This window comes from Vidua chalybeata, chromosome 10 (genome assembly GCF_026979565.1).
Source record: "Vidua chalybeata isolate OUT-0048 chromosome 10, bVidCha1 merged haplotype, whole genome shotgun sequence".
NCBI lineage: Eukaryota > Metazoa > Chordata > Aves > Passeriformes > Viduidae > Vidua > Vidua chalybeata.
The window spans coordinates 23864989-23882505 of record NC_071539.1 but is presented as its reverse complement, the minus strand read 5'-3'; the positions used below and the strand labels follow the sequence as shown (position 1 = coordinate 23882505).

Genomic DNA, 17517 nt, shown 5'->3' with positions numbered 1-17517 from the left:
GTGTAGTCGGCGCCGCCGGGCCGCGCGGCGCGGGGCAGGGTGGGAGTTGTAGTCGGCGCGCGCTGCCTCGGGCGCGGAGGCGGCTCGGGGCCGCGGGGTCGCAGCGCGGGACGGGACCCCTGGGACCGTGGAACCCGGCTGGGCCCTCACACCGCACCCCGAGCGGCACCCCGTGCGTCTGAGCGTTTGCCAGCACCTTCTGAACCCTGTCAGCCTTGGTGCTGTGCCCACCGCCCTGCGGAGCCTGTTCAGTGTCCAACCTCCGTGAGAATGACTTTTTCCCGATCTCCAGCCTCAGCCTCTCCTGACCCAGCTCTCTGCCGTTCCCTCAGGTGCTGTCGCTGTCAGCACAGAGCAGAGATCGCTACTGGCCCCTCACTTCCCCTCATGAGGATGCTGGAGATTGCTGTGAGCTCTCCCCGAGTCTCCTGCAGGCTGAACAGACTAAGTGTCCTAAAGCACTCCCACGGCATCCCGCCTTCACCATGCTCGCGGCCTCCTTTGGACACTCCCGGATAGCTGAATGAGTTTTTCTATACTGCGATGCCCCAAACTGTGTCCCCTCAGTGCCCCCTAGAGAGTCCCGTGTGTGGCCCTGGAGCCCTCAGTGAGGAGATGTGGTGACGATCTGCAGGAGAGCCCGGCTGTGCCCGGTCCTGTCCCCTCAGTGCAGTCTCGGTGTGCACCATGGTGACACTGCTGAGGGGACAGGAGCCTGGTGACAGCGCTCTGGGGCGACCTGCCCGGGAGCCCAGCATGCCCATCTCTCCCAAAGGCAAACACGCGAGCCTGGACAGTGCTGCAGACCCCGAGACAGGCAATGGGACACTTTTCTCAATCATTTTGCCAGCTAAAATTGCTGCAATTCCAAACAGCATCTAACAGAAACATGGGGAATGTGAGGTTTGGGAAGCATCAGAGCACAAGGAACCACTCTTGAGGGAATTTCTCCTACCCCACTCCCAGACTGAAGTTCCATCTCTAAAAATTGCATCCCCCATATTTTGTTGTATAAAGGAGAGGAATAACAGAGGATCTTTATATTCATTGGGATCCAGTTAAAGAAAATTCTCCTTTCGATACAAGTGTTCAGCTGGGGATTAGGAGCCCTGTGTCCTCTATCCCACAACACTGCAAGAAGGATTACACTGGCCTGGAGTGTTTACAGTCTGAAGGACAAGCAAGCAAAAGCGAGAGAGACAGAACAGTTACTACAATTCTTGTGATTTTCACTCCTAGAGAGAAAAGACAGATAATTAAATCTTTTAAAAACCCCACAAGTCTGATGAAAAGTGAGAAGAGAAATGCCTGAAGCAAGAAAAGGGGCACAATATTGTCAACTGCTATGGACGAGTTGAGACTTTCAGCTTTCTTTAAGTCTTGCTTTCTGCTTTGAATTCATTACAGTGATGATTCTACAATGCAATGAATAACACTTAAAATGTTTGAGTACAGTATCTGAGGATGCAGAATCCAGGTAACCCTGCCTAAAAGGAATAATTTCAGTAAAATGTATGAATTTTGAGTGTAGTTCAGGATTTTTAGATGGCTGAGGCGGAACACTGAAAGAGGAGATGTAGAGGAAAGTGACCATAATAGAGAATGTAGGTGGTGGGGAATATACAGCACACACTGTTTTTCCTTGAAAAACTCAATGAAGTCCTGTCCAGAGAGAGGTGAGACCATTAGAGGGCAATTAGAGATGGTCAGCAAGGTAAGGGAAAGATGGAGTAGAGCTTGTTAGTCAAGAAAATAACAGCAGAGAAAGGAAGAAATTATTTTGCTGTTAGCTTCTCCTGGGAAGTTGTAGTAATGGAAAAGCTAAGGGGGAGAGAAAAAGCACAGGGTATAAGCCAAGACTGACCTTACAGGAGGAAAGAAGAAATGAAAAAAAGCAATTAAATTTGAAATAAGAAATATCCCTCACAAGCTGTTAGAGGCAAGTTTACCAGTATGAGTTCTGAGTCCAAACCATGATCCAGTGTGGAAATTAAATGGGTATACAGAGGGAATATGATATGTATTGGTTTGCCTTTCCTGGGGTTTCCTGTGTATCCTGTACTGACCACTGTTTCACCGGGGCCTGCATCCAAAACACCGGAACCGTGGCGTGTCTCTGAGAAGCCCAGGGGTTACATGAGAACACAATCTGCTTCAGGTTCTTTGTGTAACTCAACAGCTATTCCCGTGCTTGTTTACTGAAAGGTATTTTTCAGGTAAAAAACCTCAAATGCAGTGTTTTATTGCAGAGCAGTGAAAGAGAGGTAACTCTGTTCCTGGTGGGCATTGCCCTGAAGTTCCTCAGTGCCCCTTTCTCACCTCTGCCTGCCTGGCTCTGCAGCAGCACCTGCTGCAGCTCACCTGGAGCAGCACACCTGGGCTGGGCATTTGGCTCTTTCCTCCCAGGCCTGGGAGAAACCTGACATTTTCTTTACTCCAGAGGAAGGGTGCAAACCTGAGTTTGCCTGTCTCCTCTAGCTACCATATATCTTATGGACCACAGACAGGGAAAGGGGATTGGAGAGGATGAGGCAGGGAAATGATGAGATGGCTGCAGATGAGAAGAGTGCAGCCACAGGCCTGGCTTCCTTCAAAACCCAGAATAAAGCTGTACAGAACATTTTCAGTGCAGTGGGAATGGCCATTCCACAACTGCCTTCTTGTTAGGAGCACAGGCAGCGTTTCTGTAAGGGTGGATATAGGTGTGTCTACAAGTGCATAATAGAGGAACTGCTAACAGGGTGTTGCAGGACACATTTCCTGTAGGTGCAAAGCTACTTTAAAATCCCTTGAAAGTTCACAGTGCAAAGCACTAAAAAAGACTTTTTTTATTACCCAAATATTTGTCTCTCAGGAGAGCCAATCCACTCAACCTTACTTTTCTGAGATTTCAGCTTAGATTCTTTTGGCTATAAAATTATTGGCAGATTTATTTTGAATTTGTTTGGCAATTTGATTTTTTGGAAGTAGGATATAGCATTTTAAGGTTTAAAAAAAAATACAGTATTATTATGTCAGAGAAAAAGATGAAAGCAGTTTGGGATACCAGTCACAAGCACCAATTGTTTATCCTTAGTGTACCAAATGAATTCTAACTGCTGTTTTAACAATGAAGTACCAGTCCACTTTTTTTTTTTCTCTCAAGTAAGACTAGAGGTCTGCAAACAAGAGTCTTATCTTTGTGGCACCTCACAAATGTGTGAAAATTCCTATTCAGCTCTGGAGTGCTGTCAGGTAGAACAATACCTAAAAATAAATAATAAATGTAATCTATTATTGATATAATAATAGCTGTAATAAATAGAATGTAATGTACATGTATTACATGTAATATTTATATGCAATAAATATAACGTGTACTGTTGCTTGCTGCAGTAGGCAGCTCAGTCCTGGGGTCCAGGGTTTCTTTGCCCTGACTGATGTACCCAGGACACAAATTCTTTCTCCAGGCTTCAGGCACTGCTGGTTTTCCTCACAGGGTTCTGTGGCACCTCCTGGGATCTCTGCATTTCACCTGGGACTCAGCTCCCCAGGGCCTCGGGGCTTGGCTCACTGAGCTGCTGCTGGTGGTTTACCAATTCCCTAAGTGAGATACCCTGTAACCTGAAGTGCTGTGTTGTTCTCCTAAGGTCCTTGCTTTTAGGAGAAACAGAGGCACTCACCTCTTCAGGTCAGCTCTACAGTATTGTGAAGTGTTTATTTCATGTGGAATTAATGTGCTGTGCTGCTGATTGCCAGGAGTTAATACTTGCAGTGCAGTGAACTGAAGCAAAACTCGTTGCAGCCTTAACTTGGCAGCCAGTGAAGATTGATGGAACATGGTGGGTTTAAAGGAAAGGTGTTATTAACGTGTAGGTGGCAGAGCTGTGAGACAAACCCTACTGTAAATCTGAATTAAAGCCTCCCTTGTTAGGACAGCATTTCACTCTGTGGTGGCTCAGGGGCAGCAGTGGTGTGGAATGCACTTTGTCTCCTTTAGTCTGAGCTGTCTCTAAACTCTCTCCCAGCCTGTCTCTAAACTCTCTTGGAAACATCCCAGCCTTGGATACAATCCTGGCTCACACACCAAACATTAACCTGACTAGAATAATGAGGAATTTAAATGCCAGTAAATAAATAAAAACTGCCAAAAGGCTAGAGTTCAGATTAGAAAAAATATAACCCCATCCCCTCCAGAACCTGCAACCTGCCTGTAGCAGCCTGATGGAGCATAAAATGATTGTTTCCAAAAATGGTTGTTCCTTCAAATGCAATCATGTATGTGGTATATGCAGAGGAATGAGCTACTGGACTCAGTAAAGGAGAGATTTGAAGTTTTGTATTTTGTGTCATCTAAAATAATATTGCCTGACACTTTCATTACAGACCTACCTTTTCAACTCACAATTCTGCGAAACCTAAGCCACATGGGTTTGGATTTTTGTACTGGGTGTCTTCATCTCAACAAGATAACCTATTTGAGACTGTTTTCAAATTTCAGTAGAAAGGTTTACTATTTTAAGGGGTTTTAAGTGAGCACAAATACCACCTTCTTTAAAATCAGCAACAAGACAATCAGCATACTTTCAGCAGCATCTGATATGGATTTAATTTAAAGAGAAAATCTAAAGTATTAATTGTAGTAGCAATGTAGTATGTGATACCCACATGGTAATAACAAGGAGAGATGTCTTTAAACAGACAGCTCTGAGAAAAAAAAGGTTGTCAGTGAGAGAGACCAAAGTGTTGTACATAATATAAAGACTCCAGTTCTTGACCTCTTGTGCTACAGCTTCTTTGGGCCCATTTGATTCATTAGATAAGTGCTATCTTTATATCATTCGTGTAATCACTTAGCAAGAACCATCCTGATTGACCTGTTAGTGCTCCTGATTTATTAACACTTGCTTCTTGTTTTATTTCCTGGAGGCCACAGTTCCAATTCTGGCATGATTCCATTTCCATTAAGACTGGTGGCAATAGGGCAGGCCTTAACCCACAGAAGTGCTTCAGAAGGCAGCAGTTTATATCCTCCCAGGTATTCCAAGTTTGGAGCTTGTAATTTCTTTCTTTATCAGATTTACAATGCCTTCCACTCTAGTAAAATGTTGGTGCTAATGTTCTTTTACTGAGTTTTGAGGCTTCAGATAAACTTATTCCATTTTCTCTGCTCATCTTCAAACCTGCCAAACTGTTCGTAAGATCTGATTCAGTGAGCAGTTTAGTTTGCCCTGAATATAGTCTTGAGATAACATGAACTAGAAATCCTAAAATGATTTCTTCTTGTCTGAGGAGTATCAGTCCAGTAGCTACTTAAAAATTTCTGTAATGACATTGATTTCAGGACAGAGAGATTCTGTGATCTCCATTTTTATTTGCTATTATATATTTTTAACTTATTGCTGTTGACTACAGAGCTGGAGCATTCTTGGGTAATGATCCAGCATCAGATTTTCCATAAGCTTGCAAAAATTGTTTATTGAATAGCATGGGTTGCCAGCACCCTGGTAAACTGAAACACTGTGTTTGTTTTCTATTAAAGTTAGACAAAATGGAGATAGAGGTTTTTTTTATCCAGATACAAAGTGGTAATAAAAGGAAATTTAAAAGCAGCACTACGGACACTGAGTCAACGTGAAAGGTTTGTGGCCGGACTTTGATAATTGACTGTAGCTTGTGAAGGAAGGAAGTAGGTTGTTTTCTCTTGATCTGACAGTTTTGCATTTTCCAAATGCAGAGGTGAGGCTTCAGCTCCTACTGCAACGTCTATACAATGTCCAGAACAATCCAGAATCCGAGGATCTCAACATCCTATCCAACAGCCTACACGGTGCCTGTCTCCAAGGAACAGCAATGATGGTAAAACTGCTTTTGTGGCAGTGCAGTGATATCAGACACTACCTTCCCCTTGTGCATTTCGTCAGCAAACAAAGGAAAGGGGATTGGGTTGAAAGGACAGATGTCACTGTTGTCACTAAGATCCCAAGGCACAAAGTCTTTTGTCTTTATCATTTGATAGCAGTCGTTTCCCCATGGGCTCCAATGCAGCTCAGCCTCGTGGTGCGCTAGATAGACACAGAAAACCAAACCCCGCTGCTGTCTTGGTAATTTACACAGGGTGTCAGAATGACCTTCTAGAAACCGCAAATGTGACCACAATCCAACACTATTCTCTCGAGATATGTCTGTCAAATGGAAGGTGGCTTTGCCAACAGGTTTGGAACTTTTTTTAAAATCTATTATTATTTTAAAATTTGTTTACAGCAGTGTAATATGTAGGTGTTTTTCTAGGAAAGGTCAAAGCCCTCCGTATTTATGATTGGAGCTGCATCGTTACATGGTTTATGAGTTTGCTTTGTGTTCAGAAAACCAGCAGCACACAGGATTCTGTGGCATTTCTGCAGCACTGAATGCGTGTCTTTGTATCGGAAGATTTTTCTTCACAATAACCCAGTAACAAGTTGTTTATGTAGGAGAGCAGGGCTGTGATGAAAGCTATATTAAATTTTATCCATGCTCTTTTACAATAATCACACATAAATAGCATACTTCCAGAGGCAAATGTAACAAATGTAACGTTTCCCATTTCTAGTAGAACCTGAATCATTATTTTTTCAGAGATATAGTCATATATAAAAAAATTCAACAATATTAGTGTGTGGTGTGTACCTTCTTTGTGTAGTCTGAAGACTGCAAGTTATCTCAACAATCTTTGCCCATTGTTTGAATTTCTAAACTCAGACTGTAGCAATGAATTATTTTAGCTTTGAATATCTCTTTTTCAATCCTTGCTCAGTATATTACATAAATGGAACCTGATATAGGATTTGCAGCATTCAGATCTTCTGGACAAATTCATTCCCAGAGATGAAGTATAAAATCTTTTGATGAGTACAGAATCTCAGTTTAGACTAAAAAAGTTTAGGCTTTTAATGCAAGAGGCTTCTGCTTCAACTCTTATGCTGCTGGTCTTGCCATTCTGTAATACACTCAGCTTCCCCCTCCCTCCAAGCAGTGATAAATAACCATCACCCACACATACTTTTATATCCTTTAGCAATTCTTCCATCGAAAATGGAGATGGATTATTTCTTATATGGCTTCCCAAATTAAAACTGAGGAGTTTTAACAACATGTAGCCAGTATGTTTTTGGAATTTCATCCCCCCAAAGTAAAAGCACTTGGAAATTTCTGATGGGTTATGAGTACAAAAATTATCTTAACAGTTCTGTTCTTAAAAAGAAATGACAAGGATGTTATTCAATTTTCCACAGAGGTATGACAATAGTGACTATTTTTGTTTTGAGGGAAGAGGGCAGTGTGAGTACAAGATTCACCACTCGATGGCGCCTTGATTCTGTTCATCTCCATTTCTTTTTCCTCTCTGATGTCTTGACACAAAATCCCAAAACTGGCTTTGTAGTAAATCTGTCTGGGAAAGAATATTTATCACATATTTCCAAACGATAGTTTTTAATGTCTTCTGCAGAAGTAAATAAAATTATTTAAATTTTCACTGATGCCTTTTAACTCCAGTCTTTCAATGAAAAAAGGTGAATTCCCTCAATTTCGGTTCAGCAGTTCTTCAGTGTAAATATATGTGGGCAGACAATGGCATGGGAACGTTTCCTGGCATCAAACCGACCAACAAGGCTTTTTTCCTTTGTGATACCTTTTGCTGTGTCCGGGGGCTGCACTATACCCATTACAAAACCCCCAAATAGAACAGATTTTAGGATTTTGCTCTGTTCTCTGCAAACTTGTATGTTTTGCTGACAAAATCAAGTCTTATTGTATGGGTGTGTAACTGGAAGAGGTGCTATCCACTGTTAGAAACTTTTTAAAATTAGTTACAAAATTACTTGAATGAAAATGCTGTCTGATTTTCGACGTGAACTATTCCACGAGAACTGATTAATATTGTTACATTCCATTGTATTAGAAATTAGTGCTGGAGTTGTTTGGAAGCTCCTCTGAAATGGGATTCAGAAGATTGACTCTGGCTGCAAATAGAAGCTGGAAATGTTATAAAATAACACTGGAGACAATGTCATTTTGTCAGCAGGATCTTTTGTGATTGTGTGTTGGCTGAGAGAATTCTGCTGTTTGGGAAAGTAGATTTGATTTGCACAAGACAAAAACTGGGCTTTGTTGGCTGTCATCATGTTTGTGTTTATAGATTTGTGACAAAAACAGTTTTTTGGCAATAAGTCTTTGCAGTGTAGACAAGACTTTGAGGAAATTTTTCTATGCTGAATGCAATAGTATAGAAAAAAAGTGCTTATTGCACTACTCATATAAGTGCTCTTAAAAAACCAAATATTACTGAATTAATGCATTTATCTCCAGAGTAGACGCTGCAAATTCTTTTGTGGCTCCACGTAACTTCTGAAAGTTACAACCTCACACTTTACAGGGAACTACAGAAACCAAGATTTATTTCTTTTTCTCTCTAAATACTGCCAGATAAGAAGACCTGACATGGAACCGGATATAGAAGTTCTCACATGAAATCTTCTCCTACCAAATGATGCAGATGCTCTTTTTTTTTTTTTTTTTTTGGCTATATAATCATTATAATGCGGGGGGGAAATGGTGATAAAAGCACCTTTATGCTCCTCAGTCAGTGGAGATTAATTACTGCTGAGGCAGCTGGCAGGAAAGGATATGATAGTAATGGTTTAATGGTTTCATTACCAAAACCATCAGGGAAGAAGGATAAATTAGAACCTTTTAATAAAGTGAGACCAACTGATAGAAATGTTTTCATATTTTTGTCCTTAAGTCCAAGTGGAATCCAGAAAAATAAACAAAACATGTCCCTCAAATGCCCTAGTATTGACCTACTATTTGAGGAAATTACTTATTTAAGGGGAAACTGGCTGCTGGGTGTGAGGCTGTGAACACACTTGGCTGCAGAATTCTATCCAGAGTGGATGGACTGAGAACTCTTGGTTGTTCTATTGCTGGCCATCAAGGCAGAAGACTGCAAATATTTGGAATAAATTGCAAGCCCAGATTATTAGAAAAATGGTTGCACTGTTGTGATACTCATTTATTCTATGAAAGAATTTTGTGTCAATCCCTTTAAGAAACAAATTCACAATGTGAGGTGAGCTATTTGACCCTTATTTAACCCATTCCAAGGTGCCAAAATATGTTCAGTTTTTCACTGGAAGATTCCAAATATGTTCTGGGTCTCTTTTTATTTAAATTCTTTGCAGTAGGACAGGTACTGAGTTCTGTCACATACTTTATAAATAGAGCCTGAGATCTGAGAAGCTGTTATAGTGTTTTCATGCACAGCCTTGCTTATATTTGTTTATATTGAGGGTAAGTAAAACAGTTGGGTTTTTTTGTTTGGTTGGGTTTTTTTTTTTTTTGTGACTTTGTGAAGGATTGACTTTCTTATTTGAAACAGATGACAAAAACCTGTATTAACAGCATCTAGAGATTTATCCTTATGAAGAAGCCAGTTATAAAAACCTGGAAGGCCAAGCTCAGGCAAAGGCTGGAGCTGCCTGGGCTTCCACTGGGACCCCACTGATCTGGCCAAGGGTTCAGCTCCTCCTGCCACTGTCCCTTAGCCCCAGCCTCTGTCCCTTTGCTCTGCTGCAGAACCCTGTGCAATCAGCGTGGCCGTAGAAAACCTGGGGCTGCTTCTTGTTTTGGACGACACAAATCCCCTAAACCAGAAATCCTTCCCTTCTGATCATCCAAGGCCTTGCTGTTGAAAACAGTTATTTTTGTTTAGCAGCTCTGGTTGTGCTAGCATTTTAACTAAGTGCTGGTGTTTGCTGTGTATTCAGTTTGTGCCATCAAGGAAAGCAATTTGCTGTAATGCTACTCAAAGCACCCATTAGTAGCAAACGGCAATCTGTGTTTTCAGAGAATCAAGGCTGTTATTTCACAAAGGGAGCAATTCAACTCTGCCTTAATCCTCTAACCAGTAAAGCTCATCCTCCAGGTGATTTTCCTGACTATTTGACTGCTTTTGGCTTCCCAAAAGTGTTTAGAAAATGAAAGTCTAATTTAAATTAAGTTATACGTGATTATTAAAAGAATACAATATAAAATGTGTGTATATAAATAAATGTAAATTCTCACTTTTTTTTAAATGACAGGGAAAAAAAACCCATATGTCACATGCCTTTATTTTTAGCTGCTTCTTTTCAATATCTAAGCAAAAAGAAAAATGTTTAACTTAAAACCCTGTCTCTAAACATTCAGGAACTTCACTGCCTTCATTTATTGTATCAACAACAGTGAATACAAATACACATTTTTCTGACCCTGGTACTTTGAACACATTCAATTCTGCAGCTTCAGAGTCTACAGTCTGTTTTCAGTAGAGGCCTGATCAGGATCTGATCTGGCTGAACTTAATAAATGACTCCCTGCAAGTGCTCTGACTTAAGTAGAACTACTTGCAAAACAAGCTCAAATATCTAGTTTGACACCCTTATAATTATTTCAAAAGCTTAAAATTAACTAAAACCATATCAAGAAAAGATAAAATGATATATTTTGAGAACCTACTGTTGTCTTACTTGTTACACCAACAGACTTTTATTTTGACTGTAGCTCACTTTTGTGCCGAAGCTCATTAACCTTTCTCTGCTCAGGCTGGAAAGCACGACCATGGAGTGGGGGTGTGTTCAGACAACGTGTAGAAAAGGCACACTGAACTCTTCAGATGGCCTTTAGGACTGCTGCCCTGTTGGAAGACACTGCTTTAGTCTGATCATCAGGAAATTTAAGGAAACTTTGGCTTTATGGCACCTCCAAGAGAAAACATATGCTTTTGTTATTAAAAAGTTCTTTTCCCATACACATGTGTAGGGAAAGATGAGCAAATTTTGAAAAGACAAGTCAGTTCCTAGAGAGACAGCCAAAAAAAGACAAATGGTATCATTTAGTAAGTAGAAAAAATATTAAATATTGTAAAGTAGACAGTGAAACAAGTACTACTGTTTCTGAAACCAAGCTTTGGTTTCTAGGGGATTTTATCTCATGGTTGAGTTCATTGGCATCCAGCTGAAGGTTTTCCATTGTTACAGGCATTATCCTAAATGATTTTCTGGGACTTGATGAACATGAGATCACCCTGTAGCCTTTCTTTTACTGGAGGTGTTCTATCATACTATTAATTTTCACATAATATTGTAGAAATATTACATTTAGAGACTTTATACTTTACAGTCAGGTTTGCTTGACCAGTCTACCCTGGGCAACTGGTTCAAAAGATGTGGGGGTGTAGGCAAACAAATACCATGGGCACCTATGAACCTTTCTATCCCTGGATGTAAATACATGTGTGTGTAAAGATGCATAAATATATATATATATATCTATGGATATGGTACATGTGTATACCCAAAAGTGAATGAAATAGAGGTGGCAGGGGAAGACAAGAAATTACAGGAAAAAAATTAACTTTGGGTGCAGTGACAGGCAGCAAGGGCGCTACACATTAAAAAGCAGTTCAAAGTATGCCTGTTGCAGCTTTCACAGGGAGCCATCCCATTTAACTTCCATTCCATGATTTAATTCTGAAGTCATAACTAAGTTTACAGGAAAAGCCTTTGTGAAGGGTTTATCAGACATTCAGGAAAACTTTCTTTGAAAGACTGCAACCTAAACCAAACCCAGCAGAAATCCCAAGTGCAGTAGCATGAAAACAGGTAAAGAAAACTTCCAATGTTCCTGTTTCTGGGTCTTACCATACATTAGTAGCTTTTCTCTTACTGCAGGGCTCTATTTGAACGTTTTCCCCCATAAAAGCAGTCAGAATTGTAATATTTGTGGGACCTTCTTGCCAGTCTTTTTGCCAACTATTGCTGCAGGTACACGGATAGGTTTGCTGACAGAAGAAAATGGATTCTATGGTGGGACCACAGAGACTCTTCAGGCTCATCTGCTGGTCTCTTCCAGCCCTGCAGCTCTTTGGAGAGCAGAGGCACTGTCTGATGGCCACCTGCAGTTTCCATGCTGCAGTTCCAGGCCAATCCTTCTTGTCCTGTCTATCTTTTCCTCTCCTGAAGCATGGAGGAGAGTGTGCCCCTATTCCTTCCATGTTTATATTCTTTCTCCAAGTGAAGCCATGTTTGCTCTCACATAAAAGAAAGCTCCTCATCTTTCCACGGATTCCTCCACCTTGAAGAACTCTGGAATATCTCCTGCCATCTATTGCATTCCCATTTCTATTTAATGGTGACTGAAGCACTGCAGTGTGAGATATAATTAAAGCAAACGTGCTATTTAGAGAATAACTGAAAAAAATTTTTTTGCAGCTATTGAAAATCTTGTCTCATTAGTATTATTTTAAATCTCATTTTCACAAAATGATTTCTTCTAACCCTCACAATCTGCATAAGAAAGAAGTAATCAGCAAGCTGAAATTAAAGTATCTGCAACCTCTGCCCTTTAAATCAGTCACAAATTAAAGAAAATAATGTCTTCTAGTGGGAAAAAAAACTTGCTAAAGAAATCCTTTCTATCAATCTCTCCCCACTAAAGAAAATTATATACCCTTGCTTAAAAGAATACAAATCTTACTAAGCAACATTTTTTTTTGTTTAATTATGTCTCCATCAGATCTTGAAGTAAATGCTGATTTAAAAACCTCAGACTTCTTGCCAGATGGCAGTGGAGTATCTTTCACAAGCAGCAGAGCATCCAGGATATCCATGGCAAATTGGGAAGGCATTCTGTGCATGTGTGTGACCCTCCAGAGCTGCAGAGGAAGACAGCACTGTAGGGCTTTGCCCCAGAACACAACTGGTAGCAGCTTTAACAGCATTATTCTACAGCCTCTGCCTGCAGTGTTGCTCTCTTCTTTTAGCAGTTGGTAATAAAATGCTTAACTTTTTGGAAGAAAAATTGGCTCAATGCAGAGGTTTTTAGAAATTCCACCATAAACATTTGTTCCAAGCAGCTTTGTCATTGTCATTTGAAAAACCTAGTGACAGGTAATGGTACTGATTCTTTCCCCAGTACTGCACTCACGAGAAAGTGGTTTTGAGTTGTTCAGGCTTTTCTATTCTGGATTTATTGGGTTTGCATGGCCAAGCTTTGGCAGGGTGGGAGCTCCAGGGGTGGCTTCTGTGAGCAGGTGCTGGAAGCTTCCTCTGTGTCCAGCAGAGCCAATTTTGGCAGCTCCAGAGAAGGACGTGCTGCTGGCCAGGGCTGGTCAGTTAGAAGTGATGGTAACACCTCTGGGAGAACAGATTTGAGAAGAGAGAAAAGGTAACTGCACAGCTGTGGCCAGAGAAGAGTGGGGTGAGAACGTGTGAGAGGAGCAGCTCAGCAAGGGCAGGGAGGAAGGGGGGGCAGGAGAGCTCCAGGCACCAGAGCTGGGGCTCCTCTGCAGCCCGAGGTACAGCCCAAGGGGAGGCAGCTGTGCCCCTGCAGCCCATGGAGGGCATGGGAGAGGCAGAGATCCATCCACAGTCTGTGGGGATCCACCTGCAGCCCATGGGGATCCACCTGCAGCTCATGGGGATCCACCTGCAGCCCATGGAGGGCATGGGAGAGGCAGAGATCCATCCACAGCCTGTGGGGATCCACCTGCAGCTCATGGGGATCCACCTGCAGCTCATGGGGATCCACCTGCAGCCCATGGAGGGCATGGGAGAGGCAGAGATCCATCCACAGCCTGTGAGGATCCACCTGCAGCCCATGGAGATCCACCTGCAGCTCATGGGGATCCACCTGCAGCTCATGGGGATCCACCTGCAGTCCATGGAGGGCATGGGAGAGGCAGAGATCCATCCACAGCCTGTGGGGATCCACCTGCAGCCCATGGGGATCCACCTGCAGCTCATGGGGATCCACCTGCAGCCCATGGAGGGCATGGGGGAGGCAGAGATCCACCCCCTGCCCATGGGGATCCACCTGCAGCTCATGGAGATCCACCCACAGCCCGTGGGGATCCACAGGGATGCAGAGATCCACCCACAGCCCGTGTAGGAGCCCACGCTGGAGCAGGGGAATCCTGGAGGGGGCTGTGACCCCATGGGAGGCCTCTGTGAGAGGGGCCCTGCTCCCAGGCTGGAGCAGCCTGTCCTTGGAGGACTGACCCGTGGAAGAGTGACCCACACTGCAGCAGTTTGGGGAGAACTGTCTCCTGTGGGAGGGATTAAAACACTGGGGAAGTTCCTGGAGAACTGTCTCCTGTGGGATGGTCTCACGTTGGAGAAGTTGAAGTTCCTGGAGAACTGTCTCCTGTGGGATGGTCTCACATTGGAGAAGTTCCTGGAGAACTGTCTCCCGTGGGAGGGACCCCACGTGCAGCAGAGGAAGGACTCCTCTCCCTGAGCAGCAGGAGAAGCCACAGGTGAGGAACTGACCATAACCCCATTCCCTGTCTCCTTGCACCACTGGGGGCAGGAGGTAGAGCTGGGAAGGAGGGAGGGCTGGGAGAAAGGTGTTTTCAAGGTTTAATTTTGCTTCTCATTGTCCTGCTCTGTTTTGTTAGTGATAAAGTCAATGAATATCTCTAATTAGAGCCTGTTTTGCCCATGATGGTATCTGGTGAGGGATCTCTCTCCCTGTCCTTATCTCAGCCCATGAACCCTTTGGGGTTTTTTGTCTCCTCTGTGCAGCTGCAGAGGGGAGTGAGAGAGAGCCTCTGGTGGGTTCCAAGAATCCACCCAGGGTCAGCCCACTGTACTGGATCAGAAGGCTGCTGATAAATTCCCTTCCTGGGGCTGTATTTGAGCAATATTCTCTGTGAGGAAAAGAATCCATGCAAATGGTAATCCTTCAAAACAGCTGAGACAGCAGTGTGTGCCAGAGGGCTGAAAAAATGTGAATGAACATTCTTTGATTTACCAGCAAGGTCTGTTCCTCCAGCACAAGTATTTAATCTGCTGACAAGGAGATAAGGGACTTTGACCAGCTTAGAGACCAGCCTAACATCACAAATATGATACAAACAAGGATAACTTTGGAAGGAATGACAATGCAACAGAATGAGTATCTTCTCTGTCTCCAGCACTGTGTGTGCAGTTGTAAAGGACGCTGCAAGTTCTTGTGTATCAGTCTGTGCAAAAATAAAGTGTTGTTTTGGAGAGTAAAAAAGCTTGCATATTTCCTCACTTTCTGTTAAAAAGTCTGAAATTTTCATTTTCAAGATAGGCAAAAAAATAGGGTCAGATCCAGTTTCCTCCTAATCAAAGTCTACTTGTGCTCAAGTCCCTTCTTCCTTTACTTCTGAACCATAACCATTAGACAGAACTAGTGAGCATAATAAGAAACCAGTTGAAGAATGTTTGCTTTCCCTCTTCAGACTCATCATTACTGAATTGGTGATAGTTCCTTGTGATATATGAAAGGTTTTCTTTGGATTTATGATTTGGTGTGAATTTACAAACAGGTTTACTCCTGGCAAGTACCAACCAGGAGAAATGTCACTGATTAAAACATACATATTTTGTTTCTTAGTGATTGCATTCTGATAATATTTTGAAAGCTTAATGAGTTGTGGTACTTTCTTATCCTTGTAACTAGCAGAGACTTAGAACTGTGAATTAAATACATTTCTACTGAAAAGTCCAGGTCAGGGCTTAATAAGACAAAATAAGGAGTTTACTAACTCCAAGTGCAGTTTCTTCTGTGCAAGCTAACATAAAAGCATTGCCCAGGCAACGGACACAGGAAATTTGATACCAAATCAACTTTTATCAGGAGAAGCAAATTCCAATTCATAAAAATATCCTGACATATGCACTTCTATGCCTGTTGTGATTTAATTCCAGCTGGCAACTAAGCACCACAGAGCTAATCCCTGAGAGAACTCCAGGGCTGAACTAAAGACAGTTTAATGGGTGAAGAAAAGGCTGCATGCACAAGCAAAGCAGAACAAGGAGCTCATTCACCACTTCCCAGGTGAATTCACCCTTCCCAGCCACAGCCGGGACAGTGGGGTCCATCACATGTAACAGCTCCTTGGGAAAACCAAGGAATTACTGGGGAATGCCGTCCCAAACACAACAGTGTTCCCTCTTCCTTCTTGCAGCTTTATATGCTCAGCGTGATGTTCTGTGGTGTGGAATATCCCTTTGGCCAGTCTGGGTCAGCTGTCCTGGTTCTGCTCCCTCCCAGCTTCTTGTGCACCTCCTCACAGGCAGAACAGGGAACCTGGAGTCCTTGACTTAGAGGAAGCACGAGTTAGCAACAACTAAACCATCAGTGTGATACTAACATTATTCTCATACTGAATCTAAAACACACTCCTGTACTAGCTACTAAAATGAAAATTAGCTCAATCCCAGCTGGAACCAGGATAATGGCCATGGCCATAGAAGTATTGCTGGTATATTAATCAGATTTTTGCAGATGTAACCTAGTTGTCAGCTGGGAGACTCCCTCCTTTCCTGCCCTGCGCTATTGACAGTGAGTGGGCTGAGGAGCAGGTGGAGATGAGGAGAAAGCATATGCTCCTCCATTTCTGCCAAAGCTTTTTCACATATTTTCTGTACTTCCACTGATCTGTTTAGTGGATTTTCACTCCTCCCATACTAAACAGAGGATGGTGGCCTATGGACAAGAGGGAACTTAACAGTGCTAAAGCTGATGTGAAAGTTTTTCTATCTGAAAGGCAATGTTGTAGGAAAGACAGCCTATTTTATTAGAATAATTCATGTCGTTGGGAAACAGCAGATGAGCTTTTGGGCATACAAGCTCTTCTGGGGAAGGTGTGCATACGTTTTGTTGAATGATAAAAGTTTCTATCTACTGAAGTAGTGTTCATCATCCATGGTTAACTTAAACTTGCCTTTAGCAAAGAATATGAACTCTTTTGAAAAACCCTGAATAAAACTGAGAAGAATTGCATGGAAAAGATTTTTTCTTTTTACAATCTCTGAAAGGTGGTACAAGGTGAAGATTGTAGCATGCTGGGCAGTTTCTGCACAGGCTACACGCAGACTGTGTATACTCTGCAGTTTTCCTCTCACAGCCCTAAGTGTGCCTTAGTTTTCACACCATGGAGCAGCTCTTGAATGCAGGGTTTGCTTCAAACAGCAGATTTCTCCACTGGGATGGTTATTAGGCTGCCAGTTCTAACTAGAAGTTACAGCATTGTCATTGATCCATGTTAGGATTGCACTGAATAACTGCAGCACTTCACAAAGGCCGTGAGATATTGATCAGGTGATAACCAGCAGCAGCTTTAGACCTGGGCCAAATCCAAGGGAACAGTCCTGATGTGAAAGGACATGTATTGTGCTCAGTGAGGCATTCTGTTGCCTGAAACTGTGGACTTAGTGATCCGGGACTAAATGAAATAGAAACAGTCCAGTGAATATCCAGTGTTACTCAGTCACCCAGAGACATTATGATAATACAGCGCTGTGGAGACATAGATTGTGACTGAAATAATTGTGACTGTTAATTTTCAGCCTTGTTGCTAATGGACATTCCTCTGGAAGTCATTATAAAGATGTAGGGAAACATAATTTGAAAGACAATTACTTTTATTTAACTCTAGACTGAAAGGCAAAGGAATTTATGAGGTTTGCAACTGTTTGATGT

General features: G+C 42.4%; 1 long non-coding RNA gene across 1 annotated transcript; it reads left to right on the top strand.

Annotated features, from left to right (window-relative positions):
- Positions 1 to 78: 78 nt before the first annotated feature.
- LOC128793251 (uncharacterized) lies at positions 79 to 7495 on the top strand. The gene is made up of 3 exons (XR_008432706.1): positions 79 to 1477; positions 4909 to 5017; positions 5717 to 7495. It is a non-coding gene; the product is annotated as an uncharacterized LOC128793251 (long non-coding RNA).
- Positions 7496 to 17517: the final 10022 nt, after the last annotated feature.